The sequence below is a fragment of the Marmota marmota genome, unplaced genomic scaffold (assembly GCF_001458135.2).
Source record: "Marmota marmota marmota unplaced genomic scaffold, marMar, whole genome shotgun sequence".
NCBI lineage: Eukaryota > Metazoa > Chordata > Mammalia > Rodentia > Sciuridae > Marmota > Marmota marmota.
Window position 1 is genome coordinate 5,303,075 of NW_026000026.1, and position 21,206 is coordinate 5,324,280.

Genomic DNA, 21,206 nt, shown 5'->3' on the forward strand with positions numbered 1-21,206 from the left:
GTCGTCTGCGAGCCAGGGTGAGGGCTGGGTGGGGGGGGGGGCGGTGGTAAGTTGTGACACCAATTGTGTGAGAAGGTTTGTGAGGACATTGAACTTGACCTTGCATCTGGACCCACCTTGGCCAGCTTCTTCCCAGTTCTCCCAGTAGAACCTGAGCTCACTGCCTCGGGCTTCCAGGACTACAGAGCTGGATCCAGGCACCTCCACCCGAGGCGGCCCCCGGCTGCCTGCTCAGGGACGGGGTAGAGGGACAGAGGGACGGGGTAGAGGGGTGCCCCTTCCCCCTCTCACTCGGTTTTGGTTTTTTTGGTTAGTTGGTTGGTTTGGGGGGGGGGGTTGTTTGTCTGTTTGTGGCTGTGGATGGACAGATGCCTTTATTTCACCTGTTCCTCTTTCTGTGGTGCTGAAGATCTAACCCAGTGCCTCACGCGGGCCAGGCGAGCGCTCTGCCCCTGAGCCCAGCCCCAGCCCCTCGTCTTCACTGAGCACCCGCTGCGCTCCTTCAGGTGCTGGGGCACACGGTCAACAGGACAGGTCCCTCAGGGGGAGACGGTGTAACCAGTGACAAAGAAACAGATAACCCTAGGTTTTGATAAAGCCCAACAGGACAAAGGGTGGTGGCCGTGACCAGAGGAGGGGTGGAGCAACAGTAAGCGGATGCGGGGCCTGCAGGATGGACGAGGCAGCCCTGGAGGAGCAGACTGCGGTCCAGCAGAGGGAAGGGCAAGGGCAGAGCCCTGAGGCAGGAGCAGCTCCCAGGTTACAGGGCCACTCGGGAGACTGGTGCATGAGGAGCATGAGGGAGGGAGACTGGAGCCGAAGCCGGAGCCGGTGGACCAGGACGCGTAGAATAAGGTTCTCCTTCTCTGGTGCTTCCAGTGACCACGTGAGCTGGACACCGTCAACCCCTGCTTTACAGATGAGGAACAGGTTCAGAGAGGGCAAGGGACTTTCCCCAGGCCCAGAGCCAGTAAGTGTTCGGGCTGGGACTCGACGTGGTTTCCAGAATTCCAGAGCCCGCGCTGCTTCGTCCACAGCTACCTTTCCCGGGTGCCGTCCTAAGCTCTGCGCACGCTCTACCCCCAACAGAAGGCCTCCCAACTCAGCCTCCCTCTGAGCCCCCCAGCAACCCTGCGATGGAGGCCCCGTCGCCCCCTCACCTCACAGGTGGGGAGACCGAGGCTCAGGGGTCAGTAGCTGAAGTGAAGTCCTTGGCTGGCAGCGGGGTTTGAAGCCGGGCAGCTGCACCCCAGAGCCCAGACGCACAGCCCCCTCCACACCTCGGAGAACCATCTAGAAGGTGATTCTCAGGCCTGGGACCCCCCTCAATCCCCACCAGCCCCCAAATCAGGAAGGGTCTCCTGCCACATTTCCACACTGTCAAGGGATGATGGGGTCATTTTCTTGTCCTCAGCCTTATGTTAGGGCCATCGCTGCTCTGGACACAGCCTGGCCCTTCGCAGGACTGACAGTCTCCTCCTGAAGTGTCTCTTCACACACAAACACCAAGGCTCGCCCACCACGCCCACCACATCCGCGTGCCCACCATGCCTACCATGCCCACGTGCCTATTATGTTCACCATACTGTATGCCCACCCATCATGCCCACCACGCCCACATGCCCACCACGACCACATGCCCACCATGTCCACCACGTCCACATGCCCACATGCCCACATGCCCACCATGTCCACATGCCCACACGCCCACCACGTCCACATGCTCACCACGACCACATGCCCACACGCCCACCACGTCCACATGCCCACCATGCCCACATGCCCATCATGCCCACATATCCACATGCCCACCACACCCACACGCCCACCATGCCCATGTGCTTCCCCTTAACTATCCCCTGGGTTTGTCCCTGAGGGGAAATCAATTCTGCATCAACTCGGAGCACTCTGGAGGGTGGACGTTGGAGGGGGTGGTTTTGTGGCGACAGGAATGAGGAGGGACTGGGACGCGGCCTGAGTTGGGCCTGGGAACGCCGGCCTCCAGGTGACCCACAGCATGAGCCATTTTCCTGATAATAGAATCAGGATTTCACGGGTGTGGAAAGGACACTCGTAGGGGCCGCCCCTCATTCCACAGGGGGTGGGCTGGGGCACCAAGATGGAGGGGCAAGCGCTGGGTAGGCCAGATGCCGCCCCGAGTTCTTCCAGCTCCTCTCAAAATCTTCCAGAAAGTTCCGCAGAGCCGTGGTCCTGTGAGGCTGGGCTGAGGTCTGCATCCAAGAGGACAGCCCCGCCCTCCACCAGGGCACAGTAAAGGATCCAAGGTCACAGCCCCCAGCAGCCTCGTAATGCTGATGCTTTCGTGGTTCCTAAGTCCACCGGGTCCTTAGAGTGACGCGCATTTCCTGTGGGTTTGACCTTGTTTCGGCTCCTCCCGACAGCACACTGCTCCTGGCAGAAACGCCACAAAGACTTAAAAAATAAAAGTGATCTCAGGAGTATGTGGTAAGAACGTGCTGGGCCACGGGGAGGTCAGTGCTCTGGACCTGGGCTGCATCAGTGTGGCCTGTCCCCCACACACACCCTGTGTGGCCAGCGGAGGACACTGGTGTCACAGAAAGGGAGATGACCTCGTGGGCTGTTGGGGGCTCAGTGGAATCGCTCTCCGACACGAGATCCCCTTTGAACTTCCTGCCCTGGCTTCTGTGCCACAACCATCACAGCAAGCTGCCAGACTGGGCCCAGCCGCATCCCAGGACCCCCGTCTCCTCCCCTCGCCGGGTGCTGACCTCACGGGTGCAAGGCAGATGCACATGGCACGAGCTAAGAGCCCTCAGGTTGTCATCCTGCCTTGGGGTCTGATGGTCCGTGTTCTGTCCAGTTCCCTTCTACTTCTAGCCCTTCGTTTCGGGGAGTGGCTCTGGTAAGAGGAGAGAGCAGTGCTCAGTGGCAAGAGACGGGTCAGCTACGTCAACAAAAAGTCCTCAGTGGGGAGCTGTGGGCCACGGGGGACTTCAGAACAGTGGAGCCGGGCGGGGGGATGCACGTTGGTAATCCCAGCAGCTCTGGAGGCTGAGGCAGGAGGATCACGAGTTCAAAGCCGGCCTCAGCAAAAGTGAGGCACTAAGCAACTCAGTGAGACCCTGGCTCTAAATAAAGTACAGTAAAGGGCTGGGGACGTGGCTCAGGGGTCCAGTGGCCCTGAGTTCAATCTTTGGTACCAAAAAAAGAAAGAAAGAAAGAAAGTGGAGATTCCTCTTGTCTTTACCAAAGCTCAGAACCCCCAGCAGCCATTCAGGAGCAGCCTGGGACAGGGGACTCAGGATGGGTACAACAGATTCAAAGTTCAGGGAAGGCTTGTAGCCAGCCATCTCAGCTCGAGGCTTCCAAGGCCGGGTCTGTTTGCGTTTCTCTCTCGTCTCTCTGTCTCTGGGGATCACATCCAGGGCCCCACATCTGTGAAGCGGCTGCTCGGCTGCTGAGCTCCACCCCTTGCTGAAGAGCTCAGTGCTCTCCGGTGGCAGGTGTGGACACGGCGACGTGTCCTGGCCACGTGTCCTGGTGCGGTCTCCTTTGCGAGTCTTGTGCTCTAGGTTCATGGAGCTCCTCAGACCTGTGGGTCTGTAGTCGTCACCAAATTGGGAAACGTGTGGGTCACTGTGTCTTCATATCCCTCTGCTGGTTTCGTCCCCGCCCCTCGTCTTCGACCCTGATCTCTTTAGCGGTGTCCCTTCTGCCGTCCCCTGGCGTTGGGTCCTTTGGTCTTCCCAGCCTGTGTGATGATCGGCAGCTCCGGGCAGAGCCCCTCCCACAGGCAGGTCAGCGCCTCCGCCTCTGGGAGCCGGTCTCCGCCTGCCCTGCCACGGCTCTGATTCTGCAGAGATGGCCCCTCTTGGTGCATTTTGTCCTTGTTTTCATGACCCAACACTCCAGGGTCTTCACGCCCCCCACTAAGGACTCTCACCTCCTTTTAAAGCAAGGTCCTCTATTCCCTGTGGCCCCTCTGTGTCACTGGTTTTCTTGTGCACTCTCTGGGATGTCTCCCGAGGACGGTGACTCCTTTTGCTGCTACTCTGACGGCAAAATGGCACTGAGCATCCCGCCCGGCCCTCCCTTTCTTCATAAGCTCTGCAGGGAAGACATGATACTTTCTAGAAGATGGCAGGAACATCTGTACGTGCTCTTGTTCCCAAAGAAAACTTGCTACACGCCCTTCTGCACTTGCTTTCTGTATTTAGCTCTAGGCCTTGGAGAACGTTCTAAGTCGCTACGTACAAAGAACATCCTCATTCTTTTTCCTGGGTGCCTATTATTCCATTGGATGATGTGCCATGAACGATTTAACGGTTCCTTATCAGAGCCTGTGTGGCTCAGTTCCAGGCTTTGGCACTTTTATAATCAATGATCGATGTGGCTACGAAAACCCCATTTATATGTTATTTATCCATTTATTGATTGATTTATACAAGTATAGCTGAAGGGCAGTCCCAATTCAGGAGGTGGGACTCAGGGTGGAGGGGCAAGTCCATGTTTAAACTCAGTAGCTTTTCAGGTCACCCTCCCTGGGGACTGCACCAATGCCAGCGCCCACCACCGCGTTGAAGATGCCTGTTTCCTCACACACGTGCCAGCCAACCCAGCGCCACCTGACTGTAGGCGATGTCGCCAACCTGGTGAAAACAGGAACCTCAGGGTGGAGTGGCCGCAGGTGTCCTCTGACTGCGTCTCTGACGTTCATCTTCCCTTCTGTGAACTGATCAGACTTGAAGAGATCTTTACAAGAAGAGCAACGGGCACTAGGCAGGCCGACGGGGAAGGGTGTCAGGCAGCCTCAGCCATCGATGTGGCGTGATCCCAGGAAGGACAGACAGATTGACCAATGGGCGAGAACATGCCATCCAGAAAGGGACCCGGGACGGGAGGGGTTAGTACATGGGGAAATGGCATCTCAAGTCACTGGGGAAAGACGGACCATTCGGCAACTGGTGTTCATGGACTACTGCTCGGCCGAAAAAAGTCACCCCATTACCATGCACCGAAAAAAATCCAAACGGACCAACAGTTTAAATGTCCAAAAGAAAACCGTAAAAGTACTAAAACGAGAATAAGCACGATTTTATAACCTCGGAGTGGAAAAGTGTTTTCTAACCATGACTCAGAAATCCAAAATCCATAAATGAGAAAAGAGGAACAAATTGGGCGCAGAGGCGCACAGCCTGTAATCCCAGCTGCTCGGGAAGCTGAGGCAGGAGGATCGCAAGTTCAAGGCCAGCCTCTGCAACTCAGCCAGACACTGTCTCGAAATTTAAAAATTAAGAGGGCTGAAAATATAGCACAGTGATGAAGCACACCTGAATTCAACCCCAGTATGGAGGGAAGGCAGGAAAGACGGACAAGTTCAACTACGGGAGGGGTGTGGCCAAGAAGGTCAGAAATGAAGGCAAGGTCCAAACCACAAAAACAAGCAAACCAAACAGAAAACAGACGACATACTGGGAGGAAATATGTACATTTCAAAATCAAAACAGATGTTAGCCAAGCACGGTGGCGCACACCTGGAATCCCAGCAGCTTGGGAGGCTGAGGCAGGAGGATTGCAAGCCCAAAGCCAGCCTCAGCAACTTAGTGAGGCCATCAGCAACTTAGCGAGACCCTGTCCCAAAATAAAATATAAAATGGGCAGGGATGTCGCTAAGTGGTTAAGGGCCCTGGGCTCAATCTCTGGTACCAAGAAAAAAAAAATGCTGTTCTTTTTAAAGTGACTACAGCGGTTCTACGGGTTGACCCTGCTCTGGGCCAAGGTTCTTCTAAGTGAGGGGGTCACAGTGGGATAGCGCAGGGCTCTGGTGGGGTGCAGGAGGGACGTGAGCCAGGCGTCCTGCGAGGGTAGTGGGGACGTAGCAAGCTGGAAATTGTGCCCCACCAAAGCTGGGGTGCAGGGTGTTGCTCGGCTTGGGCCCGTTGCTGCCGGACAACAGGGGTCCCAGCAGGCAGATCCGTTTTCCAGAAGTGCCCTAAAACAGTATCTGAGTGTGGAATCTCCTTGTCATCTCCCTGTACTGGCCGAAGATCTCAACCCTGTCCTCCAGTCCCCGGGGGAGCCCTCCGTCCTGCAGTCTGGCTCCGTATTTTCTTAAGCAAACCACAGGGCCTTGTGCCAGTCCCAGCCTGGAGGTGACCCAGGAGCCACCGCGGGCCCTTCGGATGCCAGCTCCTGGCTTATTTCACAGGGAGGTGTGACCCGGGGAGCCTGGGTGGCAGCGTCTGGGCCCAGGGCCTCCTCCTGGTGAAGAGGGCCATGTCCCCATTTCTCCTGGCCCGGCCAGTTCTGAGCAGGCCAAGTCGGCCTGATCTCACTGCATCCATCGGGACGGGAGCCAGGCTTGGCGTCCCCAGGCTACTGGACACAGGCCAGGTTCCGGGTGTGAATCAGGGTGGGTAGGGTCCCCAGCCCGTGTCCCTGTGGCCTCTCCCCTCGGGGTCAGCTTCGCGGGCCGGCAGGCTCGCTGCCCTCTGGAGCGGAGTCCTCCGCAGCTAGGACACGGGGAGGTCACCAGGTGACCTTTTCCTCTGGCTGGATGACGAGTCTGGTCACCTCTCTCCAAACGCCACTGTGAATGACGGGTGAAAACAGCCGGATACGGACTGAGCCTGGGGTCACGGGGGGGTCTAGCTGGCAGATGGCCAGGACAGCGCCGTCTGGTGGACCTCCCGTGGCTGTGGAGCCTCCTGGGTCCACACAGTGTCCTGTAGCCGCTGCCAGCCACGGGGGGCACTGAGCCCTGGAAATGTGGCTAGGGAGGCCGAGGACGGTGGTGTTTAGGTGATGGACATGTGGCTGAGGGACTGGGCAGCCCAGCTAAGGGAGTTTTTTATGTCAACTTAACCTGGTTCATGCAGGGGTGGGTGAGGAGGGTAACCAGTCAATGTTAAGGACCGAAATTGGTCCCCCAGAACGCGCAGGTTAAAGCTCCAGCCCCTGAGGTGATGGTATTTGGAGATGGGCCTTCGTCAGGGAGTCAGGGTCAAGCAAGGTGCTCTCACTATGAAATTTTCATATAAGATAATTTAGAAAATACTTTTTTTTAGGGGGTGGGTACCGGGGATTGAACCCAGGGAGCTTCTCTCCCCCATGACCTGGGGCTACCGCTGAGCCACATCGCAGCCCTTTTTATTTTTTATTTAGAGACAGGGTCTCACGGAGTTGCTCAGGGCCTCACTAAATTGCTGGAGCTGGTTTTGAACTTAGATCCTCCTGCCTCAGCCTCCCGAGCCTCTAGGACTGCAGGTGTGTGTCACCACGCCCAGCTTGGCCCTTGTGGGCAACATAACCACGGGCTGAGAGACACCACGTGAAGATTCACAGGAGCGTGACTCACAGCTTGGTATCACGGGCAGCACAGATGTCACCAGCAGTGTGACCACTGGCCACATGCCTCTCCACGGGCATTGGCCAATTTGGAGAGTCAGCCGCGGTGGCCTGGCCGTGAGGTCAAGGTCAGCTCTCCACCCTCTCCATCTGTAATTCACACTCTTCAGCGTCTTCCTCCCTTCATCCCGTCCCCTGTGGCTTCCCTACAAGGTCCCTGACTTTCCTGTTCTCAGGACCCAGCACATCTTTAGACGTGCCCAGATGTCACCAGCTCCCTGCTCACTCACGGAGCAAGATCACACTTTCATGAGTCACTCACCCTCTCGGTCTCTCTCGGAGCACAATGGCATATTGGTCAACCTTCAGTTAAGAGTGATGGAGCCCGTCAGCTCCCGTCGAATGCGAGGCCATCACTTCTTACACCAACCACGTGGGTCAAAGCCCAGGAAAAACGTCCCGCGTGTTAACAAGGTGCCCGACGCGCTGACATGCTGGGACGAGGTCGGCGAGCTTCACTGTAAGGAACCAGATAGAAAGCGCCTCAGACTTTGATGGCCTTGAGGTTCTGTCCCAAGCACTTGTAACCCTGTCCTTGTCACTGAGGGCAGGCGTGGTGGGTCCACAAATGAAGGGCAGGGCTGTCACTAGAAGAGTGAGCGGTGGCCTGGACACCCCCCACCCCGCATCCTAGGATGATGACCAGGTCTTCACTGGTGTGAGTGTCTCGTGGGACACTCGAAAGTCAGATGGGACCTGAGACCAGCTTCAGTTTGCTGGACTAACCCGAGTGGCAGTACATCATGGCCCTTGTCACCTGCCCACTGGATGCCACTAGTGTCCCCAAAGTATCCCCATGGATTTCCAGGCAGGTGCCACACACCATTGCTGGTTTGCACGGTGACACCTGGGGCGGGGCAGGTGGCTGGGGGGGACCGTCATCATTCACTCAGCGAGCAGTCGTGAGCAAGGCCCGTCCCAGGTGACAGGCCAGGGGCAGGTTGAGCAGTCCTGAGCCAACGGTCAGACCTGGGCCAGGGAGAGGACACTGGCCTGCACCACAGGGACCGCGGCCTGGAGGCCTGAGAGACAGGATCTTGTTTCCTGCAGATCTGGAGGCGAGAGCCGGGGACTGAGGTCCCGGCGGAGTCCGGCAGGGAGGGCTCTCTTGCTGGCTGTGACTGCCCACCTCCTGGCTGTCAGTCACAGCGGCCTGTCCTCTGGGTGCCTGGTGAATAGTCTCTGGTGTCTCTTCTTATAAGGACACAGCGGTGACTTGATGACCCTCTGACCTCATCTGACCTTGATCTCCTTAAAGCCCCTGTCTGCAAACACAGTCGCGTTGGGAGTCACGGCTTCGGCACGTGAAGGTGTCCTGAGCATCCAAGGCCATAAACAGGGAGGGGACCAGAGGAGCTGGGAGGTGACCTAGAGCCAGTGAGTCAGGGAGCGCTCCCAGCAGGGAGGCAGGAGAGGGGTGCTGGAGAGGTGGGGTCAGAGGAGGCCAGGCAGGCAGGTGGGCATCAAAGGCCTGGGACTTTCCCGGGCGCCAGGAAGCTTGGGGGGTTTAAAACAGGGAGGTGATGTGTTTTGCACCTTAGAGGACCTGGTGTTGTGGGGGACAGCAGAGGTGCTTCCTCTCCGCCCACCTCCTCAGGCCGGGCAGTCCTAGCCGTGGTTCTGGGACCAGGCCTGGGTCTACCCTGCAGGAAAGTTCCAGAACCATCCAGCTCACCTTCCCTCCTGAAGGACCAAGGCCCGTTCCTTATTTCTGTCTCAATGGAATAAGAGCTGAGCCCACACCACAGCCTGCACCTGAAGACTAAGCTCCCTCCCCCCTGGTGACTAGGGGGAGGGGACGAGAAAAGGAAAAAGCAAGGGACACACGAAAGCTGAGGGTCCCATCAGAGGGGCAGGTCCCCAGAGATGAAAGGGCGGCTGCTCCCGCCCTGCAGCACGTCTTCTGTGCGGAATCCAAAGGGGTGATTAGGGGCAGGTGGGGGGGCAGGAGGAGCACAGCCTCGCGCAGGGTGGGGGGAGCACGGCCTTGGTGGGGGAGAGCAGGGCCTCGCAGGGCAGGGGCCTCCTCACGGGGAGGCAGACCAGCAGCCACAGCCCCTCCATCTCCACCCAGAAGAGGCCACGGCAGCACAGTTTGCACCTTTAGAACAAATCGGATTTCACCTGCTCCTGGAAGCTGGATGGTAACTGGGAACCAGCCAGACCCGTCTGCCCCAGGCCAGAGCGTGTCACCCTGAGCCAGGAAACCTGCAGGGAGCTCCCGATGCTCAGGGGTATTTCATCCTCAGCAGCTCCTGTGTGCCCCAGAGGGCCACCGCGCCTGGGACTGAGCCCAGCCCCACCACCCACTGACCTTGGGACTTTAGGCAAACGCCACCTCTCCAGGTCTCGAGAGCCTCTTCTGAGGAGCGGGTCTACAGGAGCAGCCGTTGCGGGCTGGATGCAGGTGATACGTGCCCAGGGCTCAGGGCAGGGCCTGGGACAAGTCTGGGCTCCTCAGTGTGGGCCATTACCGCCATCGTCAGGGTCGTGCGTGGGCTCAGCACCCCCTTGCCATGGGCATGTCGACGTTGCCAGCGTCTGACTGCTTCCCCCCCTGCAGCCCAGTCTCGCCGCGCTTTTCGGCTCTGGTGTGTGGCCGCTGCGCTGACTGTGGCCACTGTGGCCATCCACGGCCCTGCTGTTTGGACCAGAGCCCCGCCCCGTGGGCTTGTTGGGGGTCCCTCTGTGGCAACCAGGGTCCTCCCCCTTCTACAGCCGCCCTCCCAGGGCCTCCAGGCTGCATCCCTGCCCCACCCCCGTGCGCAGCCTCCAGAGCTGGCCGCAGAAGGGACGGCAGCTCCGACTGACCGTGGCCGGCTGCCCTGGCTGCTGCTACATGTGGGCCCCTTGGGCTGCTGGACTTTCCCGTTGTCCAGGCTCCTCTGAGTGGCCTAGAGACAGGTCCCTGGAACCCCAACAGGGATATGGATGAAGTGCTCACAGGAGGAAGCCACTTTGGGGCGAGAGGAGTGGGACGGTGGCCTCCGTGGATCACACTTCTCTGTGCCATGTGACCCGCCAAGGTCACTGTGCCTGTGGAGACTGGAACGGCCAGTCAGAGCCCTGGCTGGACGGTGGGGCAGGTGGTAAAGGGCAGCAGGGCTCCTCTGGGCTTTCCCCACAGGACAGTGCAGGAGACGAGGAAGCCTGGACTCGGGTCCAGCTCAACATCTTCCCCACACAGACAAGGGGAGGCCGGGAGAGGGGACATGCTGGGGTGACCCAGCGCCCCAGAGGCAGGGGCAGGAGGCAGCCTCAGTCTTGTAGTCAGAGGCCAGGTCATCCCGGAGTCCATGGCGCTGTCCTGCCGAAGTCGGAAGAGAAGTCGGTGAGCGCCAGCAAGTGAGTGGGACCCCGTGTTAGTGTTCTTGGGTTCCCCGCCCCGTGGCCGGGATCTGCGTGGCCCAAAAGAATACAAGTCTCATGGTCCTGGAGGCCAGGATGGGAATCAAGGTGTGGGCAGGGTTGGCTCCTCCTGGACCCCTAGGAGGGCCCCCCCCATGCCTCTCCACTGGCTTCGGGTGGAGGCCAGCCATGGCCTTCCCAGGCCTGCAGACCAGGCCTTCCGGTATCCCCCCTGGGGACCCTCTGGCTGTTGGAGTCCAGTCCCTGTCTTCTTGTAAGGACCCCCTAATCCTCGGCTTAACTTCTTTACATCTACGAAGACCCTATTTCCAAATGAAATAGGGACAGGGCGGCTAGGAGTCGACCCCATCTTTCCAGGAGACACAGGTCACCCCACAGCATCACCCTATCGGGGTCCCTGGCTGAGCAGCCACAGGTTCGGTGCCAAGAACTGTGCTCCGTCCCGAGGCGCCTCCCGAGACTCCCGGGCTTAGCGAGAATTGAAAGCGCCCAGCCAAGGGGCCCCGCGGTCAGCTGGCTCGCATTAGTCTCAGTCTGAGGCTGTGGCGGCTCGGCAGGGCCGGACCCCAGCAAGTTCAGCCAGAGAGGCTGCCGCCAGCAAAGGTCAGGGCCCCCCTTTACAGTATAAATACGACCCCTTCCCGCCGCCCCCTCCCACCACACAATATCTCTTTCAAAGATCGCACAACACCAGGCAGACCGTGCCAAATTGGCTTTATTGTTTTAAAACCAGCCCCTTCTGTCCACCACCGCCCAGACCCCTCCCCGGGGGACATGCATAATAGATGTCTCTGTGGAGTCTCTGCCCCCACGTCCTCCTCTGTGGCAGCCTGGAGGCAGTGACACCGAATAGCGTCCCCTAACCAGTACCTAGTGATGGTCAGCGTCATCACAGCCACCAGGAATGGGCGGCTAACTTAGTGGCAGGTGCCGAGTGATCAGAGACCAGGGACGGGGCTGGCCCTGACCGAGGGCCTCCAGGGGCCGGGCCGAGCCCTTGGCCCACCCCTGACCACTCGGTCCTCACTCCCTGCTGGTAGTGAGTGGCTGCCACTTGACAGATGAGAAAACCCAGGCTCCAGGAGGGAAGCCCAGGGGTTTCCAGGCCGGATGAGGATAGGCCAGCAGGTGACCGCCCCGCTTCAAAAGCTAAGTGCCCCAAAATCTCCAAAGTCGCGGTGACATTGTCGCGTGCTACTTAAAGAGTCAAAGTTCGTGCGGAAGCTCCCCGAGGAGCAGAGGGTCACATTTTAAAATAAGACAGGCTGTGGCGGGCGTTGCTTTAGGACCCCGTGAGATTGTGCAGCGGGGAGTCATTCCCGGTCACCGGGGGTGCCAGCACGCAGGGTCATCGCAGGGTCATGGCGGCCGTCCCAGCAGCAGGGCCAGGAGGGGTGCAGGCCTGGCTGGCGGGGCTCCACAGACACCTGCTTCCTGACTGTAGTGTTTCCAAACAACTTTCCCACTTGGTTCAGGATGGGCGGGCGACCTGGTGAGTGTCCTGGGCCCAGCGGGGCTCAGCGGGCACAGATGGGAGCCTCCCCTTTGTGGCCTAAAGCAAAGCTTCCTGCTGTCATTGTCCCCTCCTGAGAGTTCTGGACTCGGCACCATCGCCAAGTGCGGGGGCTCAGAACCTGGCCTGCACACCGGCCCACCCCACTCCATCCCCTGCCACCTGTCAGCTGGTGACAGCAAGCGGCACCACTCACTGGCCTCAGGGTCCCCATTTGTCAGATGTGGGTGAGAGGAGCCCCACCTTCCCAGGAGGTCATTGCAGCCGGCAAACAGGGCAGGAGCCGTGGTGTGGGGACAGAACAGAGCTGGGTCCAGGCAGCCCCCGGTGATGGGGGGCGGGGCAGAGTGTCCTCGTACCTCAGTCCCAAGGACTGCTGTCCCAAGTGACCACAGGGCCACCTGTCAGAAGGACAGGGTCTCCCTGGGCTGGGGTCAGGGTGTCTGCAGGCTGTGCTCCTCCAGGGTTCTAGAAGAATCTGTTCCTGCCCCTCTTCTGAGCCAGCCACAGTGGACGGCACCGCTGCTGCCTGTCGTCTGGCCGCCCAGACTCTCTGCCTCCCTCTCCCGCCTGCAGGATGACGGCGATGGAATTGGGGGATGGAATTGGGCCCCGTCAGGGGGCCAGGTGACGGCCTAGTTCCAGTCAGCTGATGGGCCACCTCGGCTCTCCGCAGCCTGCCCTCCCTCTGACGGGACACCCTCGCCGTCATGGGCTGCGGGATGGACTCTCTTGGGGCGCAGGGCGCGCTCTGCCCACCACACCCACCGCCCAGGGAGGGTCGATTCAGAGTGTCCTCCCTCTGCCATTGAGACAGGTCTGGGGCTGGGTGGGGACCCCGCGGGTTGACGCTGCGCTGTGGCGTTGTCATCCTGACGGAAAAACAGGGAATTGTTTTAAATTTAAGTAGAATTCATAGTGTTTCAGAGAGCGGCGGGTTGATGCGGAAACAGTCGGGGAGGACATTGGAATCTGGCCTTTGGGGGTGGCCGTGTCGGGGCAGGGAGGGCCTGGAGAAGGCGAATGGGGACCAAGGGCCTCGGGAGGAAGGGAGCGTTTCAGAAGGGGAACAGCAGCTGCAAAGTGCAGTGTGCAGAGGTCCAGCGGAGACCGAATGGAAGAGAGGAGGACGTGAGGAGCAGGTGCCCAGGTGGGCGAGGAGGAGGAGGGGGAGGGGAGGGCAGATGGGTCCTGATGTGCTCCTGGAACTCCTGTGACCACTGCCCAAGCTCAATGGCTTAAGACAGCAGCAGATTCTAGTCTCGCATTCTGGAGGCTGGAATCTGAGATGAGGCCATGCTCCCCCAGGGCTGAGGGCACCCTCCCCCTCCTCCAGCCGTGGCAGTACAGGAGCCCTGGGCCGGGGCCGCGTCTTTTCTCCCCTCCTCTGTGTCTCTGGGAGACGCCCTCGCTGGATCTGGGGACCCTCAGGAGGCGCCCCTCTGGGTCCTTACCTCCGTCACACCTGCAGAGACCCTGCTTCCAATCAAGGTCACATGAGAGCCGCTGGGTGGCCCCGAGTCTGGGAGGAGCGCCTCAGCCCTCCACGGCGCTCAGGGGCTCTGCACTTGGGTCAGTGCCCTGTGGGACACTGGGGGGGAGGAGGTGACGGCCACAGACCAGGAGCAAGGAGGGTCCTGGACTGGGCCAGGGGTCGGGTGGGGAGCAGCCCGGAAGCGACCTGTCCTGACCCAGGCTGGGCCTGGCCCCTGTGGCCCGCGACAGGAAGGTCAAAGGTCAGGGTGTGCAAAGGGCCTGCTCTGTCCCCAGCCACACAGGAGGTCACACAGCAGGGACAGAGCAGCTACAGCTCTGCCTCCGTGGACGCTCCTGGGACAGAGGAAGCCCTGAGTGTGTGTGTGAGTGTGTTTGAGTGTGAGTGCGTGTTTGTGTATGTGTGAGTGTGAGTGTGTGAGTGTGAGCGTGTGTGTTCATTGTGGCAAAAAACAACTTAAAACCGGCCGCTGGGTCTTGCGGCACGTGGTACGGCGTCCTGGCTCCTGGCCGTGTGCAGCTGTCTGCAGAGCAGACGCGGAACCAGGGAACAGCCCCGCTCTCCCCTCCGGGCCCTGAAACCTCCTCCAGTTTCTGCGGGTGAGCTTGGCTCCTGCAGAATCACGCAGGATTTGTCTCTCGAGGGGCCTCTTTAAAGCACCAGGACTTCCAAAGACAAGAGAAAAACCAAACAAAAATGAAAGTCACCCGTTGTTGTTTTTCCAGGACAGACTAAAATAAAATAAAACCCTCGTGAGCAGCGGCTCCTGTGTCCTCTGCCCAAGGCCGCACAGGCCACCTGCCACCCCCTGCCTCCCTGCCTGGCTTCATGCCACCCGTGAGCTGGGAGTGCCTTTCACATTTTCAGAGGGTTGGGGGAGCTATCAGAAGAAGTTTTTGCAGCAGCTGCAAACAGTCGGAAACCTGAATCTCTGGGTCCACTAATAAAGTTTTATTGGCACACGGCCCCCCCAGCACGTGCTGTCTGTGGCCTGCGGCTCCCGCGTGGCAAAGGCAGCACTGAGGGTCTAGAGCAGGTGCGGCAGGAGACGTTGACTCCTGGCCCCTGCAGAGAAAGCCCCCTCCCTGACCTGCACCTCACAGAGGGAAACAGTCTTGCATTTGAACCCTGGCGGGAGGTGGCCTGCATACACGGATGGCATGACCTCGCTCCCCTCCTGCCAGCAGAGGGACAGCCCCTGGGTCCCCTCAGGCCTCACGGTGATCAAGGACAGGGCTTCTGCAGACGGACTGCCTGCTCAGCTGTGTGACCTGGGGATCATTGTGCTGCTCTGTGCCTCCGTTTCTGGGTCTCTGAAAGGGGCATGATAGATCATGAGGGTGAGATCACTGACTAGACGCTCGGCACGCGGCCAGGCTCGCCAAGGCCGCACCCAGTGGGTGTCGGCCGGGTCGGGCACGCGGCTCCTCTTGCTACTAGGGTAGCGCCCTCTGCAGACCTACTCTGTGGCCCACCAGCTGGCCCCGTCTGGCCTGCAGATCCGTACTACAGAGCGGTGGGGACAGTGTGGCCTTAGAGGGATGATGACTGTGGGCTGGAGCCCACCTGCCTGCCTGGATGAGCCAGCCCCTAGGTGTGGTGAAGTGCACTCAGAACCCGCAGGTGGTCAGCACAGGAGGTGTCCCTGCTGTCCGCGTTTCCTGCCGTGCTCTGACTGTGTGGAGATGCTGCTCTAGTTCCGTCACATGGGCCATCTCTCTAATGACAGTGGCCCAGCAGGTGGATACCGAAACAGAGACGTTCACAGCAGTCTGCCTAAAGCCACACAGCAAGGCTGACCCAGGCTTCCCACGGAAAGTCAATGCTGTCATCACTGTTGACTGTCACTAGAAACGGGACCGTCTGGGTTAGGGGTCGAAAATTCATCACCCACAGAGACCCGGGGGCTTAGCTATCCAGGGGCTTATCAGGTGGGTGCCTGCAGGGAAGGAGCCGGGCCTGGGTGGGGGTATTCTCCACCCTCCTAGGTCATGGACACCCATACGTGGGCCTGGCTCCTGGGTCCTTCTGAGACAGGGCAGGGCCCAGCTGCTGCCCCTGCTGCAGATGGCTGGGGTTGTACAGGGGACCCTGATACCCAGGAACTCCAGCACCCTGCATCTCTGCCTGTCTCTTTCCGCCACCAGACTGCCACCCAAGGTTCTGGACTCTAGAGAGAGAACCTGACGGCCCAGGAAGCCATGGCAGACCTCACTCCGTGAACGGCTGAGGCCTCCTGCACTCAGAGCCAGGCTGTTCAGGGATGGATTAGTGATGTCTGCTGGGCCGGGGGTTGATCCCTTGGTCTAGTGACCGTCCCCACAGGTCAGGTACTCGAACACGTTGTGCACGATTTTGTCACCACTGAGTGTCAACTGGACCATTTGGGTTTTTTTTTTTTTTTTTGAAAATTTATAAATTTCCTTTGGCTCAAAAGCAAATTTCTTTTTAGAAGGTAAACTGAGGGGCTGAGGCTGGGGCCCCGTGACCGAGCACTCGCCCAGCACATGCGAGGCCCTGGGTTCCATCCTCAGCACCACGTAAAGAGGAATAAATAAGACAAAGGCGTTGTGTCCACCTACCACAAAAAATAAATGAATAAAAAGGTCAGTTGAGAGCGTCACTCTGCTGGGAAGCCAGTATTGTTCGCCGTAAAGGGGAAATAATCAGTAAAGATGGATTCACCAAAAATGAAACCGCGGTATAGACTCTAGCGGAGTCTGCCAATCTGAAGCTGTTCTCAGCCACAGGAGGATCAGGTGGCTGGGTTTCTCCTCATCCTGTAATGACTGGGCTCTATTTAATGCCCAGGGCACTGAGGTGCTGGTCCTCTCACCCGGTGCCCACAGCCACTACCTAAGGTAGACATGGTCGTCACCTCCCTTTTACAAAGCAGGAAACTGGTGTCCACTGGCATCTGGCAGCCGCCCCTTGGTAGGAACGTCCACAGGAGCAGTGATGGGGGCTGTGCGGGGGCTGAGCAGGGCCTGTGCCCCCCCCCCAGCCTCGTGTGTGGCATCCTCTGATCGGCCTGCCCTGGAACCGTCCCTTCACCTGCTCACAACATGTCACCAGGTGGCTGTGGTGGCACCCAGCCCCGCCTAGGGCCACCTCTGGGCCAAGCCTGTCACCATGCAGGACGCCTGCTGGGTGTTAAGTGTGGCTCAGGGCTCAGCAGCGTGGCCTGCCCCAGGGGCGCTCTGAGCTGCTGGTGGGGACGAGGTGCAGGCTGTGCCCGGTGGAGCCCTCGCCCCTGGCCAGCTGTGCAGCCCTGAGCGTGCTGCTTAACTTCTCTGAGCTTCAGTTTCCTTGTGTCTAGGACGGCCAGCGGGGAGCATGACGTCCCCCTCCCCCTGTTATTGTAAAGGCAAAAAGATGACATCAGGTGGCTTGTCCGCGTTCTCAAGGAGTGGCTTTTCTGTCTTCTGCGTTGAAATGTTGTATTTAACTCCCTGAACATCACGTATGCTGTGAGGTGCGTTAGGCCGCCGAATTGCCCGTGCGGGACTGCAGCTGGGGTTAAGCTCATGTGCACACATGAAGGAGTGTGCTGGGACCAGTGAGATGAGATTCCTCGTTGAGGAGCAGCAAATGCAGGTGCCCCTGGGGACAGGGCAGAGCACACAAATGAGTAAAGGGAGCTGAGCCCCCTGAGTGGCCCCTGGTTACTTTTTGCCTCTTATTTTTTGTTAGAGACATGGGTGCTGTATTGTGTCCCGTTGGTACTTGTCTGAGTCAACTTCGTGTTACTGTAACAAAATACCCGAAGCAGTTGACTTATAAAGAGGAGAGGTTACTTGGGCTCATGGTTCTGGAGGTTCCAGTCTAGATCAGGTTGCCCATGGCTTTGGGCCTCTGGTGGGGCCTCATGGCAGGAGTTCCTGGTGAAGCAAACCGCCTACATCGTGAGCCAGGGAGAGAGAGACACTGAGACCAGGATCCACAGTCCCTTCGAGGGCCACCCCAGCAACCACTCGGTCCCTCTCAAAGATTCCACCACCTCCCAAGAGCACCACCTGGGCCAAGCCTCCCCCCCCTGGGTGTGGGGACCCCATCAGTGTTCACACCACGGTTCTGCCTGCTGGGTGTCAGCTCCTGGGGCCTCCAACTGCTATAAAATGGGCGTGTTTTCTGGTTTCCGTTTACAGACGGGGAGACGAGGCGCAGGGGTCAGTAGCTTGCCCAGGGACTGGGGGCCAGCGAGCGGCCCTTCAGGCTCTGCCGGTCAGAACCCAGTGGGTTTCGTTTACCTTTTTTATTGTGCCAAGAGTTTGGAGCTGCAGAAGACACCCAAGGACACGCGGAGAGCCCAGGCCCCCTCCAACCTCCCCTAAGGCGGAATCCTCCACGACCGCGGGCAGAGGCGGGAGGAATCGGGAGCTGACACCAGGGCGGCGCTTCTCACCCAACCGCAGGCTTCCTGCAGATTGCACCAGTTTCCCCGCGAGTGTCCACTTCCTATTCCCAGGTCCACCAAGGTTTCCCTCTGCTGTGAGTCGCTGGGCCTCCCTAGGCTCCCCTGACCTCGATGCTTTGGGTGAATGCTGGCCAGGTGTTTGGGGACTGGCCCTTCATTTGAGTGTGTCCGATGTCCCTTGTGGTCAGCTGCTGGTTGTGCAAACTGGTGGTTGTCAAGGAGGCCACGCAGGTGAGGTCGGACCCTCGGCCGGTACCTCCTGCCAGGGCTGCGGCATGGAGACGCCGTCACTAGTGCCGAAGCTCAATGGGCAGCGCCTGTCCCCTCCCTGTACCTGCTGCCTTGTACAGGGAGGGGACCAAATGTCAAAAAAAAACCCAGCAGGAAACCTCAGCGGACCTTACCTGTCCCTTCTGCTGACCGGTCCCCGCGAAGCGCTCAGGACGTGGGACGCCCCCGGAATTTCAGGGAACCTTTCAACCCCCGCTGCCAAGGCAGGCGTGGGCAGGGTGCCCCAAGGCAGGGCTTTGGTGACAACTTAACCTGTGCTGCGTGGAGGGGACGACTGAGGGGGAGCAGACCCTGCCGAGATGAAAGCCAGCGTCCAGCTGCTCGGAGCATCAAACCTTGAAAGCGACGTGAGGTTTGAGGGCAAGGAGTGAATTATGGCTGCTAGGACGGGGACAAGGAGGCTTTGATCTGGAAGGGGACGACATCTTAAGGGAGCGGGGCTCTCGCCTAAGTGATTCCCGCATCCTCCTGGGGTGCATTAGAGGGACCCCCTTGGAATTTACAGGGCCGCGGAAGGAACCGTATTCCTAATGGCAGACAGGCGGACGGAGAGATTTGCGATCCTCGGAGGCGTCGGAGGATGGCCGCGGGAGGTCATTTTGGTGAGCCCTTGACCTCTCTCTCTTTGAAAAAGTATCAATTTGGAGAAGGTCGTCTTTACTGCAGGAAACTTTAGACCAGAGACGGATCTTGGCTCTTTGGACGGCCACCCTGCCACTAGCCAGATGTTGGCCGCTGCTTGTCCAGGCGTCGCCCTGGCAGAGGGCTGCTGTCCTGCGGGCTCTGCCCCTGCAGCGTCCCCGTGGGCATGTGACTGGCATCCCCATCACCGTCCAAACCAACCAGGCGCCTGCGGCTGGGAGCAGGAGCTCGTGCCGTGTCGGGGACACCTGTGTCCCCTCCTCCCTAGAGAGGCCTGCAGCTACATGGAGCCAAACTCCCACTGAAGCTGCTCAGAAGTCTCCGGGGTAGAAAGGAGAGCAGGTTGGATAAAATGGAGGTGCAGACTGGCCAGCCCAGGGTGACCGCCTGGCTCCAGGCCCCAGCTCTGCTGCCCACAGCCCCACAGTTAGAGGTCGCCAGTTGCCTCCAAGTTCTCGTGTCCTGGGAATCTTGAATCAGATGTGGACAACCCCACTGTACCCCGACAATCCCACAGGCCCTTCGTTGCCCCTGATGGCCCAGCCCCTCTCACCACGGGAGACGTCCCTCACATTCCCCTCCAGCCCCGGGACCAGGGTGTCCGCTCCACTGAGCAGGGCTCCTCGTGGTTCTGTCCACTCCTGTGGCCCCCAGGACTTGGGCAGACTGGCACACAGTAGGTGCTCAGGAAATGGTGAAGGCGCACAGTAGGTGCTCAGGAGCGTCAGTGAAGTGATTGACGGTCTCCTGCCTCACCTTGCCCTGCTGATGTCCTTGTGGAATGGAGGGTGGACTAGGTGAAGCAGCCAGGGCCCACAGTGCCTGGCTCAGGCCAGCTGCTCGGCACTTGGTGACGGTATCAGCTCATCCTTTCCTTCACTTCTTCCTGGACATCTGCCCCGTGCCCAGGGCTGTGCTGCAGGTGGAAATAGTGCCAAGGACAAACAGCTGCTCTCTTATTGTCATTTCTTAGGAACCTCCTACTCTCCTGGGAACTGGGCCTTGCCAGGGGACAGGAGGACAGCTCCCTGGAGCCTGGTTGGGTGGAAGGAGATAGCGGTGCCCCTGCGTCTGCAAAATGATGGCAGGGGTGTAGGGCCACCAAAGAAAGGACCGTCACAGCCGGGTAACCTGAGCTGGGAGGAGCAGGGGGACCAGGAGAGGGCCAGGGAGGTCCCTTGTCCCTGACTTGGAGCAGCAGCCTGCGGGGTGGGCGGCGTCGAGCCCAGGTCCCCACCGGCATCACCCGCAGCGTGTTGGACCCCTCCGCCTGGCTGGACCTGCGGGTCACTGAGGGGTTCCTTGGTGACGTCTGGGGCTGGAGGGAGCCCGTCCCCCTGAGACGCTCGATGCTCCCTGGTGAACCACAGGACGACATGGCCGTGTGGGGCCTGTTTCTGGCATCCGCGTCTCTAAGGAACCAACAGATATGCATGTTCTGTCCCTTGGGTGGCAGGAGTAGCCTCACCAGCCTGCCGTGGGCCCTGCTTGGGGCTGGCTGTGGATACAGCTTGTCCCCTGCAGCCCGTGGCTCCTGGGCCTCCCACCCGGCATCACACCAACTCGTGTGGCAGAGACACGGTGACAGGGCCACCCTCTGAATCGGCTTCTCAGGAATGTGGGCTGTTTTATGGCCAGTTAAATATGCTTTACGCTACCTGTGAGTGAGGCCACTGTGACATCTACAACCGGCTTGATCAAACCCAGATGCGGGCTGCCCGCAGCGAGCCCAGGTCAGAGGCGCAGGCCCCACGTGGCCCTGGGGGCTTTCAAGACGGCAGGACGTCGAGACACCTCAGCCTCAGCAAGACCGCCAGGACGCCTCCCTCCCCGGCACACGGGCCACCTTGTCCCTGTTGACCCCAGAGCTGAGGGCCAATCGAGAAGCTTTGTTTCCACTCGGTGCTGGGGTCTGGGCCCCACAGGGGCTTCTTTTTCAACCTTCCCTGGATGCTTTTTGGTCCCCGGGGTTGAACTCGGGGGCCCTTGACCCCTGGGCCCCAGCCCCAGCCCTGTGTTGTGTTTTATTAGAGACAGGGTCTCCCTGAGCTGCTGAGGGCCTCGCAGTGGCTGAGGCGGCTTTGAACTCG

The 21,206-nt window shown here is 59.5% G+C and overlaps 1 protein-coding gene across 1 annotated transcript in view; it reads left to right on the plus strand.

Annotated features, from left to right (window-relative positions):
* Eya2 (EYA transcriptional coactivator and phosphatase 2) overlaps positions 1-21,206 on the plus strand; it is a 201,821-nt gene that overhangs the window by 93,146 nt on the left and 87,469 nt on the right. The window lies entirely within an intron of this gene.